We start from the raw sequence: 17,334 nt of genomic DNA on the forward strand, positions 1-17,334 counted from the left end.
ATTAAACAGCCAAAATATTAATGTAATTAATATATGAAGATATCTATCAAATAGTACTCTCAACAACATACTTTATTGTTATGAATATCTGTCCTATGGGAAAAAAAACTATGCCAGCTATAGGATATTATATACATAAACACACACATAGAGTGATACCTGCCCCTAATGAGATTACAGTCTAATTCCATAGCAATTCAGAGCATTTCTATACCCAGAAGGAAACAAATTTCAAAAATTTACTTTCCAAATGGCTACTTTATGAAAGATTGGAAGATTCAAATTTAGAGTTGCTATTTGTTTGCAATAAAGAGCTTGTCAAAGTGAAAATTTATATATATATATATATATATATATATGCTACATAAAATTACATATAATGTCTTCTTTTCATTCATTCTTATTCATGTTACTTCAGATTTAGAACTTACATTCAAATGCAAAATAGCATTTCTCCTATCTTTAACTATATGTAAATCTTTGTTAATTTTTTATGGGCTCACAGAGGTAAATAAAACAATGACAACTTCATTATTTTTATCTCACATCAGGCCACACTTATTAAAACCATTTTTTCTCTTTTTTGTTTCTTATTTATAGTTAGCAAATGTTTCTAACTTGATATGATTTCACCTATGATGACATATTCACTCTGTCTGAAGTCAGTTAACACTGGTTCATCAATATCAAACGCCACCAAATCAGCACATCTGAAACTTATTCTCATCCCTACCTTACCGGCTGGCTACCTTTCTAATTATCCTATATCTTATAGTTGGGGAGTTCCTGAAGCCAAAATTCTAATTTGCTTGCCTGAATCAAAATATGAGCTCTTTCTACTATGACATTACACGAATAATTCTCACTACCATTTATATCATTTATGTATTTTTTCATTTGTGTTAACTTGCTGTTATCTCTTCCAGAATTTGATCTCTCTCTCTCTCTCTCTGTCTCTCTGTCTGTCTCTCTCTCTGCCATGTTGATGGATGGATATCTATTTATCCTATCAATGTGTGGAACATACACAATTTCATGATATTCTGGAGAACAACGTAGAGAATTAGGAATTCTAATATCCATTGCTCTGTAGTTTATGTAAATGATTTAATATTAACAAATATTACAATCACCTTATGTTTTAACTTTTATGAGTTATGTCATAAAATAAGAGACATGTAAGAATACCTAAGGATCATTTGATGCAAATTATAAGCCATAGTAGAAATACATTTTCTAGCATCATTGGCCTGCCATTGTCACAGTTCTATATGCATACGTGCATCTTCTTCATTATGTTACTCAGCCCATTGTTATGTAACCTTAATTTTCAGAAAGTTATATCTTCTATTAAAATGTGGTAAGCTTACTTGCATCTAATAATGCTGGCTCTTTTTTGTGAAAGTTAAAACCAATCTACTAAACAATTTCAATCGCTCTTTCCTATGACAACTCTTCAAATACTTCAGACAGCTGTCAAATAATCCCTTTGTCATTTTTTTGTCAAAGCACTTTCTTATGCTCAAATATTTCTTGTATGACATAATTGTCAGACATATGAAACAGCCAAAAAAGCTACTACTTTTTTTGTAATAGGCTTTGAATGTTGTTTTTCATTGTAACTTCAATAGAAATTTACCCAAATATAAGGTTATATGTTCAATATGTTCAATGTAATTAAAAACATTTTATGGTATATATGGCATGTGTGTGTGTGTGTGTATATATATATAGCATATATATATAGTATCTATATAGTATATTTTATATACTATATTTATATATATATAGCATATATATATATAGTATCTATATATATACTATATGCTATATACTATATATATGAATAAATATATATTCATTTATTGTTTTATATATATATTTGTTGTATTATTTATACATTGTATAAATGTATAAATACAATGTATAAATACATTATACATTGTATAATGTATAAATATTTATACATTGTATTTATACCATACATATATATTGTTTTATATATATTTATTGTATTATTTATACACACACACAATAAATATATAAATAAATAAATAAATAAATAAATGTATATTCTCACAATAAAGTGATTCTATTTATTTTTAAATATTTATTTATTTATTTATTTTGAGAGCAAAAGAGTGTGTGTGTGTGAGCTGGTGCAACGGGGGGGGGGGGGGGGGGGTGGAGCAGAGAGAGAGGGAGAGAGAAAATCCCAAGCAGGCTCTGCGCTGTCAGCACAGAGCCCGACACAGGACTGGATCCCACAAACTGTGAGATCATGACCTGAGGTGAAATGAAGAGTCAGACGACCAACCAACTGACCCACACAGGCTCCCCTAAAATGATTATATTTAAAAAGACTATGTTTGACTTTTAATTCAACAAATAATGAATTTCTGAAAAATGCCATGAGAGTGAAAATTGCTTAGGACAAGGAAAATAAACAATTCCTACAACTCTTAAATTCATAATCTAATTCAGAAGGCAGACAATGATGCATGTGAAGACTATAATGGAGATAGGGTCAGATTGCTTTAGAGACAGAAATGAAGGAAATGCAAACCATTCTGGGGCTGTGAGGGAAAGGATATGTCAGGAGATTCTTGGAACATGGATACCAAATTCTAGGTGAATAAAGATGGAATGGGAGTTCAGGGTTGTTCATGTAAGAAGAAATACCACATGTAAAGATACAGAAATATATATGACACAAAGGAAATGTTGCAGTAAACCCCAGGTAGGTCATATTACAAAACCAAATAGTGATTTTCATAAGTAGCCAGAAGTAATGTCTAAATAAAGTTCAAGTAATGAAGTACTAGGTGTGGAATAATTTATTTTTTTAATGTTGATTTTTGAAAGAGAGACCAAGTGAGAGTGGGGGAAGGGCAGAGAGAGAGGGAGACACAGACTCTGAAGAACACTCCAGGCTCTGAGGGTTCAGCACAGAGCTGGACACAGGACTCGAACTCTCAGACTGTGAGATTGTGACCTGAGCTGAAGTCGGAGGCTTAACTGACTGAGCCACCCAGGCGCCCCATAGGTGTGGAATAATTTTTTTAACGGAATTTTAGGAGTAAACTCTAGGGAGTATGGAAAGATGTGTAGCTGAAGAGAGATACTGTCATATTTGTGTTTAAAAAATTTTTAATCTGAGAGCATCTCCCAGAATAGGTGAATTGGTTGGAGTTGATTTATCCAGGAGGTATTTTTTTAAAAAGCCTTTGAAATGATTCAAGATAATAGATATCATAAAATAGAGGCAATGAAAATACAGAGGAAGAGCGTTACTCAAGAGATTTAAAATTAATAAAACTTTATGAATAATTGGATTGGGAAGATGATTCAATAGGTGATTCAAAGTTTTCTCATTCAATTGATAGTGCCTTTCCTTGAAATGGAGTATATCATGGGATGATAGAGTTTACAGGGGAAATGATGAATAATAAGTTAGATATTTGGGATTTTCTATACTGATGATAAGACCAAGAGTAGTGAAACTCTAGTTATATGCAGCTGAGCTCAGGATACAGGTCTGGTCTAGGTATAAAAATTTGTGGATTATCAACATGTGGCAGGACTTGAAGCCATGAGAGAGCATAAGCTTTTCCCCACCAGTATAGATGAAGAAAATATTTTAGATGAAGAAGGTTGGGTCGGGAACACTATAAAACATAGACATTTAAAAATCAGTAGAGTAAAAGAAGCTCAGAGCTTCTGACTCAGTGAAGTCAGAGGGATAGGTGAGAAAAGAATAGTAGGTATCATGGAATCCAGAGGAGATGAATGTTTCAAAAAAAAAAAAAAGACCAAAGATAATGATGTCAAGTGCTCAAAGAAAACAAATTAAATTGAATTTTGAATAATCTCTATTTACTAAGGTAAATATTGAAAGATTGCTGATGATCTTGACAAAAACAATTTTAGTAGAATAATACGTAGTCTGCTTTCAGGCAATAGTGAGAATTGAAGTAGTGAGATAAGCAATCTATTTTCAAGAAGTGTGTTTCTAACTTTTTAAAAATATTTATTTACCTTTGAGACCAAGAAAGACAGAGCATGAATGGGGGAGGGTCAGAGAAAGGAAGACACAGAATGTGAAACAGGCTCCAGGCTCCGAGCTGTGAGCACAGAGCCCAATGTGGGACTCAAATTCACAGACTGTGAGATCATGACCTGAGCCAAAGTCGGGTGCTTAACAGACTGAGCCACCCAGGCGCCCCTCAAGATGTGTGTTTTTAAAAGGTAAGGACAGGGGCACCTGGGTGATTCAGTTGGTTAAGCGTCCAACTTCAGCTCAAGCCATGATCTCACAGTTTGTGGGTTCAAACCCCGTGTTGGCCTCTGTGCTGACAGCTCAGAGCCTGGAGCCTGCTTCTGATTCTGTCTCTCCCTCTCTCTCTGCCCCTCCCCTGCTTGCAGTCTGCTTCTCTCTCTCAAAAATTAAAATAAAATAAAATAAAATAAAATAAAATAAAATAAAATAAAATAAAATAAAAGTAAAGTAAAGTAAAGTAAAATAAAATAAAATAAAATAAAACAAAGTAAAGTAAAATAAAATAAAATAAAACAAAGTAAAGTAAAATAAAATAAATAAAAATTAAAAAAATAAAAAATAAAAAAATAAAAAAATAACTTTAAAAGTTAAGGACAAATGGTAGATTAAAGGTGCTACCAGAGTAAGGGTCTTTTTCTCTAAGGCTTCATAGGGTTGTATAAATTGGGCAGATTTGTCATAGACGATGGGTTGATCACCTATCTTTTTTGTACTTGAAATAGATTTTTAGATTAGATGAGGCTAAATTCTACTATTCAAACTCTTAATCAATTAAAATATATTCATACATACTCTATATAAATTAATAGATTTATAATGAAAGTATCATGGATTTGTCATATTTTCCTGATGCTTCCACGGTTCTGATTTAGGTACCTATTTCTTGACCCCTTACTCCCACCAGACTCTATCCCTCTGTAACTTAAATGCATTTAGCACAATTATCATTATTTTCCAGATTTTTCATTTATTGGAGAATATACCAAGGAAAAGAAAACAAAATATTACAGCAAGTACTTGTGTATATGGTACTGTTTTAAAAAAAATCTTACTTTTTAAGCAATTTTGCCTAGGAAAGTGGAACATTCATTCCCTTTGGCAAGGATTTCCTACTTTTTTTTCCAGTTTTGTTATGTATTTATATGATTTTATTGAAGTATAATTAACGTACAGTGTTATATTAGTTTCAGATATACACTATGATTCAACATTTCTTTATGTTATTCAGTACTCATCATGATAACTGTTTTCTTAATTTCCTTTATCTGTGTCACACATGCCCCCACCCACTTCCCCTCTGGCAACAATAACTTTTGTTCTCTGTATTTAAGAGTCTGTTTTGGGGTTTTTTTGTCTTTTTTTTCTTTGTTTTGTTTCTTAAATTCCACAAACAAGTGAGATTATATGGTATTTGTATTTATCTATCTGTCTTATTTCCCTTAGCATTTTACCCTGTACACCCATCCGTGTTACTGCAAATGGCAAGATCTCATTCTTCTTTATGGCCAAGTAATATTCCATATATATATATATATATATATATATATGTATATATTCCATATATATATATATGTATATATTCCATATATATATATACGTATATATATGTGTGTATATATATGTGTGTATATGTACATACGTATATATATATGTATATATGTGTATATATATGTGTGTATATATGTATATACATATATATATGTATATATATGGAATATTACATATATATATATAATACACACACACACACACACACACACACACACACACACACATACTTATCTATCAATAGACATGGGTTGCTTCCATATCTTGGCTATTGTAAATAATGCTGTACTAAGCATAGGGGTGCATATATCTTTTGGAATTAGTATTTTTGTTTTCTTTGAGTAAATACCCAGTAGTAGAATTGCTGGATCAAATGGTAATTCTGTTTTTAATTTTTTGAAGAATATCCATGCTGTTTTCCACAGTGGCTGCATAAGTTTGTATTCCTATCAACCGTGCAAAGGTTTTCTTCTTCTTCACACTCTTGCCACCAATTATTATTTCTTGTGTTTTGTTTTTTTATTTTATCCAATCTGACAGATATGAAGTGATATTTTATTGTGGTTTTGATTTTCATTTCTCTTATGATTAGTGATGTTGAGCATTCTTTCATATGTCTATTAGCCATTTGTATGTCTTTGGAAAAATGTCTATTCAGGCCCTCTGCCAATTTTTTAATTGAATTATTTGTTTTTGTGTGTGTGTATTGATTTGTATCAATTCTTTATACATTTCAGATGTTAAACCTTTATTAGATATATAATTTGTATATATACAAATATCTTCTCCCATTCAGGAGGTTTCTCTTTTGTTTTGTTAATGATTTTTATTTGGGTGTAGTTCTAATAGTTTATTTTTGCTCTTGTTTCCCTTGCCTCAGAAGATATCTAGAAAAATGTTGCTATGATTGATGTCAAAGAAATAACTGCCTATGTTTTCTTCTAGATGTTTCATGGTTTCAGGTCCAACATTTAGGCCTTTAATCCATTTTGAGTTTATTTTTGTGTATGGTCTAAGAAATTGGTCAAGTTTCGTTCTTTTGCATGTAGCTGTCCACATTATTTCCATTTTTATATGAATTTTATTTATTTATTTTTATTTCCTATTTTTGGTCGAAAAAAATGGACATTGTGATATCTTGCTTCTCTTATTTCTTCCTTTTTTATCCTTATTATTGGTAATCCAGCCACCCCCCCCCCGGGTTGATAAACTTATTCCAAAGACATATTATAGGTCATAATTATCTATAATGTAAATCTCACTCTGTTTTAGAAAAAAGCCATCAATATAAGGTGTGTTTACATATTTCATCCAACATTCATTTTTATTAGTTGAATAGTGCCCCCTGAGAATATTTGAAGTCCTAATCCCCAGAACATCAGAATGTGGTATTATTTGGAAATAAAGCTATTGCAGATAAAATTAGTTAATTTAAGATGAGGCCATAATGGAATAGGGTGGGCCATGATGCAGTATAACCAGTATCTTTATAAGAACATTATGTGCAAACATAGGGAAGATGACCATGTGATAACAGAGGCAGAGATTGGAATGTGTACCTACAAGCCAGTTAATGCCAAGGATTCCAGCAAAACTAGAAGCTGCGAAGAAGCAAGGAAGGATTCTCCCCTACAGATTTCAAGGGGTTCATGGCTCTCCTGACACTTCAGTTTCAGATTTACAGCCTCAATAATGGTGAGACAATAAATATTTGCTATTTTAAGGTACCCAGTTTGTGACACTTTGTTATGGGAGCCCTACGAAACTAATATATTACATCCATTAATCCAAAGTATTTGTTTATTGCTATCTACCTGCAAGACATAAGGAAAATAGATATAATTCCTATTATTATAGAGCATACAAGAAAAAAGAAGCTAAATACATACTATTACAAATTGTGATAAATACTTTGACGTAAAAATTAGAGTACAATGCATGATAAAATAGGAGTGGACCTTAATAGATTGAATGATCAAAGATTACCTAAAAAAATAAAGGGAAGGCTAAGAAAGATATCTCCTGGAAGAGTATAAGAAAGATCAATTTACAAATTAAGATCAATTAAGAAATCTTGATTATATTTGAGTATTATTGAAGGATATTGAAGAGTTTTAAGAAGGGACATAATTTATTTTAGAATTTTACAAGTTCATTTCCATGCTGGGTGGAGAATTAATTGAGAGATAAGGAAGAGCTTTGAAAGTAAATGAATCTGTAGGCCATTGCTGTTGACAGGGTGAAAAATTCTGGTGACTTAGAAATGGGAATAAAGAAAAATGGGTTGTTTCAAGCTATAATGTAGAGGTAGACTCAAGAGAATACAACCATCCCTGTTTCCTAACAGTGTCCAAATTTCCTTTCATGGTATTATTATATCCCCACAATACATAAAACTAATAGAAAAAGAAAACCATATATTTCATTTTAACCTGAAAAGTTAAAATATTCCTGAAGGTGTCTTTGCCAGAAACTTTCCCCTAATTTATTAGCAGGGATTAGATATAGGAAGCATAGCCTATTGGATGCAGTCTCCCAGATATTTTCATCTTGAGAGAGTGGTGAAAGTTGGAACAGGTGGAGTTTGTTGGCTGAAGGAAAGTCTAACTAATCACTTCCTACCATAAGACCATTGCTATAGCTCTTATTTTCTGGCTGGATCAAAGCTTGATTTTTCATTATTTGGTTTATTTGGAGAATCTAAATTTATTTACAATGATTTTACATTTATGTTAGCCAGACTCTGATTCTGTGGTTTGTATACAATTTCCCAGGTTTTGGTTTAAACATCTGAGGGAATGGTGGTGCAAACTAAACAGGAACAAAATGGGGCAGACCCAGGCTTATGGGTGAAAGTGAAGAGTGAATCTTTAGAAATGCTAGTTTGAGGTACCTCTTGATGTTTAAGGAAAGAGTGAGAAGCAGTTGGAAATAAGTGTCTAGTGGTTAAAAACAAAGCATTAAAATTTAGGAAGCATTATCATATTATGATATTTTAAGGCCATAGAAATTATGGAGAGCCATTAGAAAGAGACAATTGAGAAAGACAGTGTGGAGAGTTAGGACAAACCCTAGAAATTCCAACAATAAGAGATGGATCAGAGAGAATAGGAGTCAAATGAGACCAGGATGGAGCAACAGAACAACTATGGCTTCCTAATAGATTTATTTCAGAGCATAGCATGGTCTTACAGAAGAAACTTAAGTGAAAATATATCTCAAGAAGAGAATGACCAACACTATGGAATGCAGCTGAAAAATTAAATAAGATGAGGACTGGAAATTGCACATTTATTTGGCAATAGGAATATCATTGATAATTTTAAAAGAATAGGAGGAAAGATTCTCCAAAAGGTATATTGGACATTACCACTTCAAGCTGATTAGAATTAGAATAGCTCTCTCCTTTGGGGAAGATTGCCAAGAAGAAAGGGAGGCAAGTCTCTTTCTCACTAAGATTTCCATATGAAGTTGTGGTAGATTCATTTTCCCAGTGCCCAGGCAACTTAGGAATAAAAATTTGATCTAGACTCAGTCAAAATGATGCTTCCATATGTGCTTTCAGTCATGAGAGAGTAAGTGAAAGAACAGGTAGAAATGATTCAATGGGCTATGGTGGTGCTATAATGACAAGTGTTGGACAGTTACTGTGGAAGCTTTAGCATCCTCAGTGAATACTTCTTGTGATTGGATTGTAGCTATATGATACCTCTCTTAGTTTCTGTAAAATTTGCTATTTCTACTGTAACATATTACCACAAGCTTAGTGGCTTAATACAACATTTATCTTATACTTGTCACACAAATTTGGGTGCCATGTCTTATTCAAGGTATTGGCAGGGCTGTGTTAGGGGAGAATCTCTTTACCTACCTTTTCTAGCTTCTAATGGTCAGCTGCATTCCTTGGCTCTTGGCCCCTTATTCCTTTTTCTTTCTTTCTTTCTTTCTTTCTTTCTTTCTTTCTTTCTTTCTTTCTTACTTTCTTTTATAAATGTTTATTTATTTATTTTTGAGAGAGTGTTGGGGGGGGGGAGGGCAGAGAGAGAAGGAGCGAGAATCCCAAGCAGTCTCCACAGTGTCAGCGCAGAGCTTGAACTCAGGAACCATGAGATTGGGGCTTGAATTTAGGAACCATGAGATCATGACCTGAGCTGAAATCAAGAGTCAGTCATCCAACTGACTGAGCCACCCAGGTGCCCTACCTTACTTCTTTTTCTAATCCACCAACCTAGCATCTTCAGATCAATCAGTTGATCAGTCTCTTTCCATCTTATTTTTTCCCTCACTTTCTGTTGCTCTCATCTTTGCTTCCATTATCACAACTTTTTCTCTGACTTTGATCCTCTTACTTCCCTGTTGTAAGGATCCTTTTTATATGTAGACCCACCCACATAATCCATGATAATCTCCCTAACTCAAGATCCTTAGCTAATCACATCTGAACAGTTGCTTTTGCCTTTGAAGTAATATATTCACAGATTCTTGGATTTTGATGAGGACATCTTTGGCAGTACATTATTCTGTCTAAAACAGTTCCTGATTGATTTCCAAATCTGTATCCCTGGGCTGATGGAGATACCTTCCCCAGAATCCTATCCCCTGACATTTTGTGCTTATATTGAGTATTGCATATTTCTCTTGTTTGAAACCAATAATCTTAAATATCCAAGAGTAGGAGCCAAAGAAAAGTTGAGTACTCAGTGCAGAAAGTGTGAGAACAATCTGAATGAATGAGATTACAAAATAATATTAAGGGCCTATTTGAAGATTTGAAGTTTAAGAGAATAAGTGTAGATAGATGCTAAACTGACTGGTTGGTTTCATTTTCTTGGACAGTATTAAACTATATCCGTACAGATCTGAAATAAAGAGGTGAAATCACTTAGGTTATAGTTTGGTAGCCCAATGAAATGAATATTTTAACTCTTGGAAGACAACTTAATTTCCCAGTGTAACAGCATGTCAAGTGCAATTTATTGATAATCCATGATTTTCATCCAGTGTTTATGACTGGAGACAAGGTGTTTATTACCCCCAATTCTAAAGAGAGCGAATAGTACTTCCAGTTTCAATAGGTATTCTAAGATGACTGCACTGCCTCAAGTGAATGGCTCCTTAATAAAGCAATTATATCAGTGCACTTCTGGATATCTACAAATGATTCTATTAATAGATGTGTTGAAAAGTAGAAATCATCATGGGTAAAAAGCAACTAGGTTGGAATAGAAATGGATGATGCCACTTATTTTGCTCATGCTCTCCGATTGTTAATGGTGGGAAAAGACCTTGCTCAGATAAAATAAATAGCAAGTGGCAGATCTGAAATTTGCATCTGAATATTCTAACACCAGAGCCCCACTGTTTTAGTTTTCAGAAATGGAAATCAAGTAGTTACAGATTTAAGAGGTAATTTTTAATAGTGGAACTCTATCAGATTTAATTCCAAAATGGAAGTAAACCTACAACACAAATCCTAACATGGAGGAAGTTTCATTTATGAAACAATAGAAGTGAATTCAGATAAAACTATTATATGTGAAAGATATTTGTGTGAAAATGTATCAACATTTTTTGAAGTTTTGTGAATGATAGAGTTATCATCAAATTAAAAGCACAAATTGGAGTCCTAAATTGAGAAATTTGCTGAATAATTCTAGCAAGAAACTTAATAAATGGATAAATTAGTTTCACCAAATCTTTATGCCTTTGTTTCCGTGTTCTAGATAATTCTTAAAACAGACACATTTATATAACTTTAGAATTAACCTTATCATTAATTTTTTTTTGCAAAATTGTATCTCCTTTCAAATAAGCACACATATCTCTCCTCAAAATACTCTGTAAATCAACATAAATGTCACACTTGAACCACTAAGGATAGCCATTAGACATTTTCTCTATGAAGTGTGTAATTAACTAATGCTTTTGTACTTTTCAAAGCAGAGAGCCATGATTTGCCATTGTATAATTGATCTGGTCTTGGAAATTTTCCAATTTGCTGTGTAGGAATTAGCTGAGACTTAAGCCTTCCTGATCTTGAAACTTAACTGGCTTGACCCTTTTCCATGCTGAAGGGAGTTTAATTGATCAGAGAAATAAATGCTCCTTTTGGCCAGTAGACTTTCTAAAGAACCAAACAATCAAATGGTCAACAACCATCTTAACCAGATCAAATTGGCCAGTCAGCGGTTTCATCCATTGTTCTGTTACAAACATTTAAACAGTACCATAAAACTAAATTGCCTTTATTGAGGTTAATTTGGTACACTTGGTTTGTATGGCAGGTTGAATATTTTAAAAATTAAATTCAAATTAAATTTCAAAATAACATGTTTTTTTTTCTTGAATAAACAGTGCATTGATTTTTAAGTGTTTTTCTTGTGACTTGAATTATGGCAAATTGTCTCCATCCTCATATAGAAAGATACTTAAGTAATGTCACTAATGTATCAGGAAAACAGAGGTGGAAACATCAACAATAGAAGTCTTTTGTAACTATCCTCAGATATGATTTTTCTTTCTCTGGATATGAGTCGCCACTGTGGTAATAACTCAGCAGTCTGTTTTGGTAATTAGAACAGGTGACAGAGGCAGAGAATGTTCTTTCTCTTCTGCAGTCTTTTTTGAAGGAAGATGAGCCAAGACTTTCTGAAAGCATCGTGGGTGTTAAAAGAAATTTAATTACATAGTTTATTGTCAAACTTAATTCTTTATTTCATATAGTCACTGACCCATTTATATTTTGCATTTGTGACTTGAAGAATAAACTGTGAAATATTATAAGAAATCAGTCACCAAAAAGCTGCAAACTGTAGGTATTCTTATTTTTCATATAATACATAGCCAGATTGAATCATGGGATGTATAACCTAATTAAACCTGACAGTACATACTAAAATTAATGTACAACTTCACTGCTTTTAAAAATGTGTCAACCTTATGTATTTTTTATTCTTATTAATAAATAACAGATAAATTGTGGCTTGTTTTTACATTTTCACTATAGACTCGATGTGATACATTTTAAATATTAAAATGATACTTGTCAAAGTACAGTAATTTGAAAGCTGAATCAATATACATAAAGTCAAGAAACAAGTAAATTTTTAGATAGATATCACATGTCGTTAGTGTAACCAAAATATATCTGTCTCATTTTTAACTTATGTGCAGCATTTTACGGAATATTAAGCTGTAATGATTGGTGGGCAATATAAGAACATTGATTTTAGGCTAATTAAAAATAAGAGGTTTTTAAAGTTAATTTTCAAAAGTCATTATCAGAATTTTATATGCCACCAAAATTTAACCCAAACTCAAAATCATTTTTAATCTTCGAATTTTGACTGTTGAACTTTACTTATTATGAATGGGAAAATGCAATCAATTACATTTGAAGTATAGAGAAGAAAACAGTGTACAACCAAATACAAGATTTGTCTACCAATGAAATTTTTAAAAATATTATGTAGTGCTTATTAGGAGTAAACTGTGGGTAAGTTACTGAAGTCAAATACCCAGTTGCCTCTTATTATTTTGGGGTGAGGTAATATCCTGAACAACAGCTCAATTACGGTAATTATATTAAATTATATTTTCTTTGTAAATGGTGATCTGTGTCTGTTATTAGGCTATTGGCTTTCAACTCCAAATCTACCTTTCTCTCCTTTTGTGATGGCTGTTACCCTGCAAATGACAGCTCTTTCTTTCTCAGCTACCTTCTTGGTAGATTCTGCCAGCAGGGAACACTAGAGGAAGATCGGCAGGTAGGAGAAAGAGGAACAATACTACTTCCTCTTTTGGTGGCTTGTCACCCTAGGAACGAATCTTCACTGTTGACCGGACACTAGCTTCTTTTGGCACTTCCAGAGCCGGCCTCATTGTGCCCCTCAGAGGTACTGGCAGCTCCAGAGCTGTGTCCTCTCCTCAGAAGTCTCAGCTCCAGTTCTGTGGCACCACACCTTTATGGTACCAGCAGAAACTGGGCTCCTTAGACGTCACAGTTTCAGCTCCGTAGGGCCTCACCTTTCTCTGTTCATTCAGCCCTGGATGAAAGAAGGTGGCTGCTTTGCACTGTTCTTTGTTACCTGTGTTTTTCCATTTTGCTTTGTTAGCCTCCAACACTCATGCCCTAGCTCCTTAAATTCTTCTTGTTGAAACCCTAATGTGGTTTCTATTTTGCTGACTAGACTGATTGATACACAGCACATATTTATCCTTATTTATATTCACCATACCTAGAACTATGTTTGACACTTAAAAGGCACCTGGTAGTTGTTGAATAAATATTTATTTTGGTTCTAAATAAAATCAGTGAAATGGGGAAGAAAATGACATGAATGCTCACTACAAAAAAAACATACTTCTTTCATTTTCCTTCCTTCTTCTCTATCTCCCTCTCTCCCCTTCTTTCTGCCTCTCTTGATCTCTCTTTTCTTCCTTACTTCTAAGTTTTTTTTTCTTCCTCTCTTTCATTTATTATCTCACTTAAATCCCCAGAGCAACTGGGAAGTCAATATTATTATCTCATAATTTATAGGAAAATAAATTGAGTGAGACAAAAATTAAAGTGACTTGCCCAAGTGAGAAATCCACTAAGTTGTAAGGAAGGATTTGTACTATCTGGGCCTAAAGTTCAAACATGTTCTATTACAGGGATGCCTCGGTGGCTCAGTCGATTAAGTGTCTGATCTTAATTTCGGCTAGGGTCATGATCTCACAGTTTGTGAGATCGAGCCTTGCATCAGGCTCAGTGCTACCAGCATGGAGCCTGCTTTGAATTCTCTATCTCTTTCTCTCTCTGCCCCTTCCCACTCACACTGTATCTAAATAAATAAATAAATAAATAAATAAATAAATAAACCTTAAAAAAAACCCAAAAACATGTTTTATTATCTCACACTTGATATAGGAAATAAAAAAAAATAGCAAAATAGCGGGAGAAATTCCTTCTTCTGTATTCTCTAGAAAATATCATTCAGCATTAAAAATATATTGCAATTTCATTTCAATGCCTAGGGTTTGACTATCAATTTTTGATAAGAATTGTTATTGATATCCATTTCTAATTTAAAAATTAGAAACCTAGGGGCGTTGGGTGGCTTGGTCTATTGAGTGTCCAACTCTTGATTTCAGCTCAGGTTATGATCCCAGGGTCATGGTATTGAGCCCTACATTTGGCTCTGTGCTGGGCATGGAGTCTGTTTAAGTCACTTTCTCTCTCCCCCCCTCTCTCCGCCCCCTCCTCTACTCATGCTCTCTTTCTAAAATAAATTAGAAACCGAAATATTCAAATATAATTGACATGGGTACGTGCTTTGCTAAATTGGCTACTAAGGTCAAACCATTTATTTTGAGATTAAAAAAAAAAAGCATTATGTTATTTTACTACTCTTAGCTTGTCCCTGGTTTCACAGAGAAAGGAAAAAGCTGTTTTGGAGTCTCTCTTACCTATAAATGTTGAATTGAATTGCATCCCCCAGCTATGTCCTGCCATATGACTACTTCTATATAAAGATGTTTCATCGGAAATTTAGTTTTTTAAAAAAGTTCTTACACTATACAGTGATTAAACCATACATATGTGATTTCTCTATTTAAATGGTGTGGTTAATGTTTTTAATATCTAATTGTATATTTAATATTGTACAGCTGAGTTCATGCAACTTTAAGAAATTTGTATTATGTACTCACTGTATACCAGCCACTGGGATCTAGGGATATAATAATAAAGACAGAGCCTTTGACATCAAAGAGCTTACAATTTTTTGATCATATTGAACGTTACTAAATTAAATAATGAGAAAAAACATAGGGAAGAATATATAGAATCTTTATAAGAGAGAAGGAAAATGTAAATGTTATGAACGAAGCCCTTGGTTATGGCCTACACCTTTACTTAGAGAAAACAGCCTCACATACGTTTCAGTCATCATCACAATCAGTCCTTGGGCCAACTGATAGGAACTTCTGGGGAAGAGGTTGGTAACCTAGTACAATAAAGATATGAACGTTTTATTAGATGGGTAAAATGAAATCAATTAGGTAAATAGAAAGGATACCTAAATATAATAGTGGTTTAACTAATTCTCATGAAGGTAGGGTCTTTGAACAATTTAATGTCCAAGAGATCAGGAATGCATCACTGGGATTTAAACTCTAAAGATGAATACCTCAGTATAAACTATACCTCAGTCAAGCAAGTATTTACAGAGCAAGTTACTTAGAATTCTGAATTCTTTTTGTCTAAATCTGCCTCTGACCCAAAAGATCACATCCCTTAATCCTTCTAGCTATGAACAAAACTTCTAGCTGTTAATGAACTTCCTGACCAACCTGTATCTAGTTCTAAGTACTGTCTCACTTGATAAGATGTCCAGTCTTAAAGCCTATTTCTTCTACTCAAATGTATTTCATCAAAGCCCAGTATCATAGTTCTAAAAAGGTGGGAGAAATGGAGAATGGCAAAATCATAGGAGAATCAGAACAATTCCTAGAAGCTTTCGCAGGGTACGCCTTTACAGTTTAGGTGTTTTTGTTTACAATGACCTTCCTTTCCAGGCATAAATTCCTTATTTGATTGATATTGTTGTGACTTGGAATTTACTCTTGGCCTAAGATTTCGAGTAAATTTTTCACGAAGAGCATTTTGGGTGTTATGTTTACTTATCATCATATCATTATTATTATTATTATTGGAGAGACAGCACAAGGTGGTGGGGAAGGGAAGAGGGAGAGAGAGAGAATCTTAAGCAGGCTGCATGCTCAGTGTGAAGCCCAACAGGGAGCTCAATCTCATGAACCACGAGATCATAACCTGAGTCGCAATCAGGAGTTGGATGTTCAACACACTGAGCCACCTAGGCACCCGGGTGTTAAGCATTCTGCATCTGTGTATGCCATTTTGTTGCATTCACATAGAGGTGAAAGGTAGTTTGGATATGGAATTCTGTGTCATAGTGTTTTCTTTCACTACTCTGGGTGCTGCTTCATTGTTACATACCATTCAAGACTGCATAGGAGAAGGTGAAGTCAAATCCAGTTTTGCTTTTTTTTTTTTAATATAATATTACTTGTAATTCCTTGGATTATTGTGGAAATGCTTCTCCTTATCCTAGAGTTTGAAAACTACTCTGAGATATTTTATTTTTGTACATTTTCATGCTATAGTCATTTTTTCCCATTGGTAATGCTTTCTTCTATTATTTATTAATTATCATTTCTTCCTAGGTAGTTCGCCAGCACTATCTTTTCTCTCCTGGTGAACGTTACTTTATCCTTTTCATCCAAGTTCTTAGACTATTTTCCTATTACATTTTCTACTACTGTAATTCGATTTTTCTATGCCAAACTTCTACCTAATGCTCTCATTGTGATTTTTAATCCATATATCACTATTTTGCTCTACTTGAAAATTTTTCTGACCTCAAAATATTTCATAGTCTGATATATATTTTAGCCTCATTTATGCAACAATTTCTTGAATTATGTTGAGAGCACAAGCCTAATACATTCTTTTATTTTTTTTTAAGGAAAATTTAATTCAAATGGATACTTTTGCAATTTCCTAAAGTGATTCTCATCTTTCTGAGCCCTGGGAGCTTTTCTAAGACATTATGACTTTTCTTGTATTTTCAAATCTTGCAAAAGCTGTATTGACTCATCCTATTTTTCTTATATGCCTTTAATCCAAAGCGTACTGCAACTGGGTTATGTAGGAGTTTATT

This window comes from Prionailurus viverrinus, chromosome B4 (genome assembly GCF_022837055.1).
Source record: "Prionailurus viverrinus isolate Anna chromosome B4, UM_Priviv_1.0, whole genome shotgun sequence".
NCBI classification, from domain to species: domain Eukaryota; kingdom Metazoa; phylum Chordata; class Mammalia; order Carnivora; family Felidae; genus Prionailurus; species Prionailurus viverrinus.